This window comes from Chelonoidis abingdonii, chromosome 1, assembly GCF_003597395.2.
Source record: "Chelonoidis abingdonii isolate Lonesome George chromosome 1, CheloAbing_2.0, whole genome shotgun sequence".
Lineage (NCBI taxonomy): Eukaryota > Metazoa > Chordata > Testudines > Testudinidae > Chelonoidis > Chelonoidis abingdonii.
Window position 1 is genome coordinate 257,353,409 of NC_133769.1, and position 9,318 is coordinate 257,362,726.

The following is a 9,318-nucleotide window of genomic DNA, read 5'->3' on the forward strand; positions in this document are numbered from 1 at the left end:
CTGTTTGTGGTGTTTCTCCAATGTGATGCCTCATTGTTTCCCTCCTTTATTAAAAGGATTTTGCTATGCTCAGACTCTGTGCTAGCGAGAGGGAAAGTATTGCCTCCTAGAGGCGCCCAGAAGGGGGTAGTATGTAAGTGTCCCAGGTCACTGGGTGGGGGCTTGAGCCGGTTATGCATTGTGTTACTGAAACGGAACCCGTGGATACTGAACCCGGCCCTTGTTGCTGCCAACTCAGAGAGGCAGAAGGGTTACAGAGATCTACTGGTGAAAAGTGCTATGTGGAGCTTATGCATGTCACCCCTTTCTAACTACTGCCTTATCCCTAGTGCAGATACAGGTACCTATTACCTCAGTTTCGCAGGACCAGCCCTGAGCTAGTCTTGACATCTTTTCTGAATCTAAACAAACCTTCAGAACATGTCTGTCCTCCTCAGTTTTGTGAAGGGATCTGTTGGCCATTTTGAAAGTATGGCCTCTGTCAGAATGTATGGTCGGTCTTGTCCTCTTTCTCCTAGATTCTTAACTTAAACTGCATTCTGCAAATGATACAGATTTCTGACAGTCTTCTATAGCTGCCACTTAGCAGCAGAGTGGGCATCTGACAGTGGAGGTTCAGAGGACTTGTCAAACTGAGAAAAAAGGTCCAGGGAAAATTGCCTCCCATGGGCTCATTCTAGTGGTCAAAGTACATATCAGAAAGTGTTTCTGTAGGTTTAGCAAGTCTGCTTTGAAAATTTGGAATAATTTAAAATTAATAAAGTTTGAGGAGGTTAGATATTGTTCATCATAAATAAAGTTTGTTTTTTCCCACTCCCAGAAATAAGTACACTTTTCTCTATGTCATTATGCACTGACACTGAAATGACTCAGCCACAGGTGGTATTTGATCACATAGATGACTGGGATGTTCAGTGGTTATAAATAACCATGTATTGTCACCTCTCAGAGAAGCTGTTTGGAAAATTCAAGTCCAAGCATGAAACAAGCAAGACATAAATTTGGGTCTTTCCTGTTAAACATGATGTCCTGTTCTATCAGTTTAGAAGAGATTTTGTTTTTCAGTGTTTTTCTTAGTAATATGAAAGCCTTGGGTATATAAAGGTAGCCAAGGATTCAGTGTATAACATATACAGTCTGACTGCTGGAAATATCTCTCTGACAGATCTGAATGAGAAGCTAACTTGCTATGAGTTGGCAAAACTTTTAATGCCTGTTTACACAAAGTGGAGTCTTAGGCCTTGTCTACGTTGGCAAGTTTCTGCACAGTAAAGCAGCTTTCTGCATTGTAACTCTTGAAGTGTACACACGGCCAAGCTACTTAGTACGCAGAAACTGTGCAGTTGCAGTGCTGTAAAATAACCCACCCTGATGAGAAGCACAGAGCTTTCTGTGCCATGGGTACAGCGCGTCAGTGCCAATGTAGACATCCTGGTCGATTACAGTGCTGCGACTGGCCTCTAATTAGATGACCTTAAGCAAGCCACTGTCTGTGCCTCATCTGTAAAATGGGGGAAATAATACTGACTTTCTTTGTAAAGTGCTTTGAGATCTACAGATGAAAAGTATTATGTGGAGCTTGTGCTGGGTTCCCCCCAGGGTGCCATCTGGAACTGGAGTCCCACAATGCCTGTTCTCACCTTTCTGGTCATCGGTTTGAACTTTACTGTTCTGCCCTCAGGTGAACAATCATCATCCCTACCCCGTAAATTCCTTTGGAATTTTGAAAGTCCCCTTCCTGTTTGCTCAGTAATGTGTGCAGTGGTCTCAGTGCATCTTTCCAGGTGGCCATGCCTGCTCCACACAGCAGGCGATCCCCCACTTGGAGCGATGCTGAGCTGCTGGACCTCATCAGCATTTGGGGAGAGGAGGCTGTGCAGTCCCAGCTGCACTCCAGCTGTAGGAATTATGATACCTACAGACAGATTGCACAACTAATGACAGAACAGGGCCATGACTGGGACACACTGCAGTGCAGAGTCAAAGTGAAGGAGCTGCGGAACGCCTACCATAAGCGCCGCTCAGATGCTGTGTGCATGAGCTGCCAGTTCTACAAAGAACTGGACGCGATACTATGTGGCAACCCCACCTTCACTGCGAAGGCCACTGTGGATATTTTGTTGGCTCACGTGCCAGTCAAGAGTGGACCGAGCCAGGAGGAAGAAATCTTGGCTGAAGATGTGGATGGAGAGGGGTACTCAGAGGCAGAGGATGACATGGAGGTCAGAGATGCATGCAGCCAGGATTTCTTTTCTATCCTGGAGCAGCCCAGCCAGTCACAGCTGTTGGATCTTGGCGAAGTGCAAACAGGAGAGGAGGCCCCTAGTAAGTGGATTTGATTTTGGGAATTGCTGAAGTAAGTTGTTGGGGGCAGGAGGGTTGCAGAAAGCAGGCTTGTGTCTGTATGATGCATGTATCACCACATGCCTAGTCTGAGCGGCGGAACAAAGTGTTGATTGACTCCCTCACTTCACAAGAATCTGCCTCAGAGATCTCTAGGACACACTTGTGGAGATACTGGGCAATCCACTACCGCAGTCGACTAAGCATGCTTTCAATATACATACATTATTCCTTAAATATTATCCATACATACCTCTTACAATGATTATTAGTCTTGACAATTTATGAGCTTTCTGTAGATACTTTTACGTGGTTACTCTCTATGGATAAATATCCTGTAAGACGTGTTTGGTGTAGTGATTTGTCAGGTCTGAGGTGAGAGTTGTTCACAGAGAACTGCAGACCCTTTGCTAGAAGCCTCTGTGTTACATACGTCTACATTGCATTTTGGAACGAGCCTCCCAACCCACTTTGACAGACTCAGGCTAGTGGGACGGGGTGCTAGTTCTCTAAAATGGCTGTGGGACGTGTTTTGAAGTTGTGGATTGGGTTAGAGGCTTGGCTCTGAACCTCCCATTTCCTAGACTACCCTAGGAGACTTTCTTTGGGGACGCTACTTTAGAAATATAGTTTGAATACATTGCTTACCTCACTCAGTTAGTGTGGAGACTTTTGCCATTATTTCAGTTCCACCTGTCATAGCTTCTAATGCTTGATGCAAAGGTGAGAAGATCAAATACCACAACATGGCTTATGAATGAGATCTGTGTAGTTGAGAATATATTCTTTGCGTTGGGGGAGTTCTTTTCTTTTGTACTTTAGATATGAATTTGAGGCTAATGTTCTGTGTGTGTGTCACTGTCCCTCAGATGTGCACATACTAAAACCCAGTGATTCTGTGTTTGTATTATTGTAGTTCATTCCCTTCAGTCTTTCCTGCCTCAGTTTTTAATTCCGCCATTGTTTTGTCTCTTTCTTTCACATATATCATTGACTTTAAGACCAGAAGGGACCATCACAATCATCTAGTCTGACCTCCTGCACATTGCAGGCCATAGAACCTCGCCCTCACACTCCTGTAGTAGGCTCGTAACCTCTGGCTGAGTAACTGAAGTCCTCAGATCTTGATTTAGAGTCTTCATGTTATAAGGAATCCACCGTTTACTCTACTTGAAATCAGCAAATGTCCCGTGCCCCACACTACAGAGGAAGGCGAGCCCCCTTTCCCTCGCCAGTGTCTCTGCCAATCTGACCTGAGGAAAATTCCTTCCCAACTCTAAATATGATGATCAAAGACTCTGAGCATGTGGGCAAGACCCACCAGCCAGACATCTGAGAAAGAATTCTCTGTATCATATTGGGAATTAGATTGTCAGCTCTGTGAGGAAAAGACATTAATTTTTGTATTTTGCATATGATACATTCTTGGGTACTGCAAAAAATATATATAATAAAAATAAATGTCAGTGAGTAATGAATAGCACTGTCATAAACCAGCTAGGGTTTAGACAGATGCTGTGCATGTATTTTCACACAACTTGTGTAACAAACCTGAGTCTTGACTTGAAATAGCCCTGCTATTCCTGTTCTGGGCTTTACTTGAGAAAAGACTACCAGTCATATCAAGATGTGGTTTAGATTTGTGTGCTGCACTTATGGACACAATAGCCCTCTTTAGTGAAAATGTGTCTCATTCCAGGTTTGGAGGCTATGTAGTGATAACAGTGGAAGCTGGGGATGAGTTAAGAAAATAACATAGTAATGGATTTCTTTAGCTGCTTCACTTAAGCAAGTCGTTTCCACCCTGTTTTAAAAGGGATGCTATGGATCCAGTACTTTCCAGTATTTCTATATTTGTAAACCTGTTATCTTTGCAATACCCTGAGGAAATGTGGGAAAGAGGTATGTGATTGTGTCTATTAAGTTGTCCAAAAGCCCAAGGGGATAGTACCTTAAATTTCAGATGATTTGGTATTTTTGGCCTTATTCTAGTGATCTTTGGCAAAGGTAATCAAAAAGATCCATTTATGAAATCAAAGGTGATTTGTTTGTTTGGTTTTAATACTGTTTTTGTTCATGAGATGGTTCCAGAAAAAAACGTAACAGAGTATTGCTGTTTATTTTGATGATACTATGTACAGATGTATAGTAAAGGATGTGAAAACTCATTTATAGGGTGTTTTATTAGGAATGTTGATATTATATATATTGCAGTTCAACTGCTACTGTTTCCAGTGCCAAATCCTGTAAGTCTTAGAAGGTGTTTGTTAGCCGAGGTAATAGAATTCTTAGAAAGACATCTTTAAGTCATAGGCTCATAAAGCCAAACCCAAATCTCTGTTACATACCAGTGTTAACCTGGACTTAATTCCGTTGTCCTGAAGAGGGTTACTCTGAACTTACATTGGTATAACTGAGATCACAATCTGGCCTTGAACATACTAAGTATTCTAACAACAGTGTAGTCTTTGGTTCTTAAATGTCTTCCATACGGAAGAAGGATGTTTTTAAATACTATTCAGAGTATAAAAATAAGATAAATATTAGACTGAATACTTTAGAGTGGTTTGGCAGCAGCAAATATAGGAACCATTCACTCTAATACATGCTTATTTTATCAAGCTTTAGATATGCCTCTGTGGGATGAGCTCATGTAGAACTGAATAATGCTTATTTCAATTATCTTGTGGGTGGGTCTGTGTGACAGAGTGCTGACAGCCTGCAACTTACCCAGCACTCTGGTCACTTAGGCACTAACTAGTTCCCTCTGGAAAAGCCCTGATTGAGGGGCAGAGTACTTAATGACCTAATCAGACTGTGGGTTGGTGAGCTAAGAGGCTAATTAGCCCTGCAGCTGAGAAGGTGATTAAAAAGCACAGGAAGCAAGCACAAAGGGAGGGGAGAGAAAGGGCTAGCAAAGTTTAGGGGGATGCCAACTCTGGCTGGTTGGATTGCCTCTGCTTCCTAGAGAAGGAGCAGAGGATTGAAGGACACTGTAAGTAGATGTGCTGCTGCACTGTGGGGGTGGTAATATTAATAACTCACACAGAGGTGTTAATAAACAAGAGGCATACAAGACTGTCTTTGTGGGGTTGCAGGACAGGAGTGCAGTCTGCCCTGTTACAGTCTGACAAGTTGACATAGCTCTTTCAAATAACTTGAAGGGCCTGTAACCATTCATGTGCCCTGATTATTCCCCAGTAGCATAACAGCCCATCTGAGCCATTGTAGATTCAGTGCAAGTTAAGGCAGACTCAAAGGTGGTCTAGCCTGTGCTAGAGCCAAACCCAGGAAGGGGAAGCACAAATCCCCGCCCCCTTGATCCTGGCAATGGGCTCAGCATTGCCGTGCAGATAAATCCCACCCACATGGCTTTAAGCAAGTTTTCCCACCCCCCCCGCCAGGCACTTTCAACAGAATACACACATTGGGGACAGTTCTAGTTTATTCCCTACTTGGCATTTGCCTATGTGGTTCCGGTTAGTTAAATTAACAATAATCTCAGTTTCAGCTTTCTCTTGTGCTTGGGTCTTTTTGTTTTTATTTTTGTTTTTGCCTCTAGGGACACAGCTGTACTCAGGTTCTTATACAGCCCTCATCAAGTGATATGATTCTATCTCTTCTTCTAGTTCCCTGTACTTCAGCATGACACGCTCAATCCTTTTTAAATCTTAGGGTGGAGGTAATGACTGCCTGTCATCACGAGTCAGCAAAATAACTCTGCACTGCTCTATGGGTTTCTAGTATCTGAACCAGTGTGACATGGTATCTCTCTGCAAGGTAGTAGAAATTGCTGCTCTTACATGTCAAACTCCTGCAGAGCACGACCACTAATCCAAACTTCCTTACTTTAAAAAGGATAGCCCCTTCACGAAACTGGGTTTGAACAGAGAGAAGTCTTGAAGGTTTGTAGCCTTTAAAATTCAAAGGTATTTGGAGCCAAAACTCTCATTGACTTCAGTGAGGCCAGGATTTTGTCTATTATCTATAGACGCCAACTCTGTCTCCCATCCAAGCATAGGTGCAGATGTTCTGAGAAAATCCAAGTACTGTAGGAAGTGGTGTGGGCACACTTTCCTCATGGTCAGTATTGAACAAATGCCCCAGCAAGGTGTTTGAAATATTGCACTGCTGCAGGTGCCATCATTTGGCTGAGCAGTAAGCTGATATCCTTGTAAACTGCAGTAATTAAAGATCCCATGGCACTTCTTGTGAAAGTCAGTGTCAGTGCTACCAGAGTTCAACTCCAGTAATTACATGCCATCAACTTAAATCCCCTATAGGTTGTGATAAAGTATTCTTTATTTCCTATGCTTTAAATTGTCATGTAATATTCCTTTCTACTGTTACATATTTTCCACATTTCACCACAGAGGTAGTGGCATTTCAGTGGTGGATGAAATTGTGCTTGTGTGTAATTAGTATATTCTTTTGTAAAGCACTTTGGAAATCTTTGGGTTCTATATAAATAAGATATAAAAGGAAGGGTAAATGTAACACCAACAGACCCTGGTTGTTGGGATTGAACCTGGGACCTCTGGAGCTAAATGCCACATGCCTCTTAGCTAAGGCTGTAGGGGACTCATTAATCTCTAAGTGGTCTTGGTGCCACTAGAGGGGACAGAACACCACATGTAGGAGATATGTGGGTTAAATGAAAATTAAGGCTAAAAAGATACAGCTGCAGGGGGAGAGGGGGAAATGGTGGGTGCTGAGCACTTATCAACACTTCCTCTCCCCCGAATGCCTCCTGCCCACTGGCAGGCCCTGCCAATCAGGGCTTCCCCTTCCTTTCCCATGCCTCTTGCCTGCTGCAGTCAGCTGTTTTGCAGCATGCAGGAGGCTGGGGGGAAAAGGGGTAGGAATGAGGATGCAGCGTGCTTGGGGGAGGAGATGGAATTGGGTGGGATGAGGTGGAGCAGGGGTGGAAAGAGGTGGAGTGGGGGCAGGGCCTGGGGCAGAGCTGCGAGTCAAGCATCCCCCGGCACAATGGAAAGTCAGTGCCTGTGGGCTTTAATTATATGATTACATACTATTTCTCAAATAATACAGGATGATATACTGAACACATGTTCAAACATCACTTTTGCATTCTGCAGCCTTCCCTTTGGTTACATAAAGTTTTTGCATTTAACTTTCGATGCTTTTTTCTAAAGAATAAAAAGAATAAAGAGAGCTCCCCAGTTCTACAGATAGGTACCAGATAGCTGAGACTAACAGGTGTTTGTCTTTTAGTAAGCTGTACATTTGAACATGTAACAGGAACCAGAAACAAAAGGACAACTAGTGTCTGTTAGTCCTGCAGACTAAATACAGATTCCCATACTTGTGCATGTGTGTATACTTATAAAGGCATTCCTTTAGCCAGCCCTTTAGTTATTTAATGCCATTGCCAATTGTTACATGACATTTATTTATGCAATTACAAAGGCCTTATGCCACCTTAAAATCATTTTGAGGTCTATCGCTAAATGAAAAACTCACAAAAACACCATTTTGGGGGCCCAAGAAGAGAAGCTAGGAGCTGCTTGGGTATAGGATTGTTGCCTTTTAACTAATTTAAAAAAGTGTGCACTTTCTGAGCTGCTCATACATGTTCATGGAATCGATCTTTAAAATACACACCTTCCGGCCTATTGAAAAATCTGCTGTGTATACCCAGTGCATGGCTTTCAAATGCTCCTAACTTTATTCAGTCAAACTCATTTTTGTTTTCAAACCAAGCAAAATGCATACCCCTTGTGGTAAACGTCTGTCCCAAATCTGGACGTTAGCGTACAAAATCTGGGTGCTTACTGTGAACCTCCTCAAGCTTATACCCAGCTTGGATCTTATTTCGCAGCCACCAGATAGTATTGAGGCTACTATCAGCCTGGGTTCCCCCAAATTCCTTGGGCGGGGGGGGAAAAAAACCCCCCCTCTCTGGCCTCCCAAACTTTCCCTGGAGACCCCCCAGACTCAGAAGTATGAGTCTAAACCGCAAGGAATGATCTCCCCTACCCTGCTCTCCCGTTGTTCCGCTCTGAGGGGAATGATGCAATCTCTTTACATGAAACAATCAAGAAAACTGTCTCCGTCCCTCCCTCCCAAAGAGACAAGCCTTAAGCACCAGGGAACAGAAGCCTGATTTCTCTCTCTCCTCTTTCCGTAACTTCCCCGCCATCACCTAGCCTGTCACAGATGTAACAGGACTCCGGGCACAGAAATTCCATCTCCCCTTTGCCTCACTAGGAAAAGAAACTTCCCACAAGTTAAAAGAAAACTTTATATAAAAAGAAAGAAAATACAAGAACAATAATACGCATAAAGAGATCAATACAGGCCTCTTGCTATAAGAAAATATAGAAAAAACAGTCTGATTTAAAAGATAGCCCAATAAAACCAGTCCAGCCAAATCAACAACCCATTAAATACAATCAAAGGACATCACAGACCGATTACTTTGGTTCCTTTGTACTCACACTGATAGTAAGAAATTTGAAAGAAGACTGGAGTTTAGAAAAGAAAAAGCTTGTTTACTCAGCAGCCGAGGAAAACAAAAAGAACCCGAGTTTCCAGTTCCTCCCAGACTTTAAAAAAATTCCAGGTCTCTCTAATTGGTCCTCTTGTCAGGTGTTTGGTTCCCCCTTTGTTCACCCTTTGCAGGTAAAAGAAAATTAACCCTTACCTATCTACTTATGACACCCCTCCATGATTATTTCCATGCCAAGTTTTAATAGTCAAAATTCAGCTGTATTCAGGGAGCCCTTTTTAAATAAATGGGACAAGAATTTTTTAGAATGATGAAAAATAAATGTTTCACTCGCCTACTTAGAAACATCTGAAAGGATTTCATTCACATATTCCACAAATTGGGCAGAGGCCAAGCCCAGAAAATTGCAGTTTCAAATGTGAAAGATTTCCTAAGGAAAATTATGACCATGTGAAAAGAGAGGTGTTGTAGCACTCAGGGGTGCTGGAATTGGCTGTGTGGCA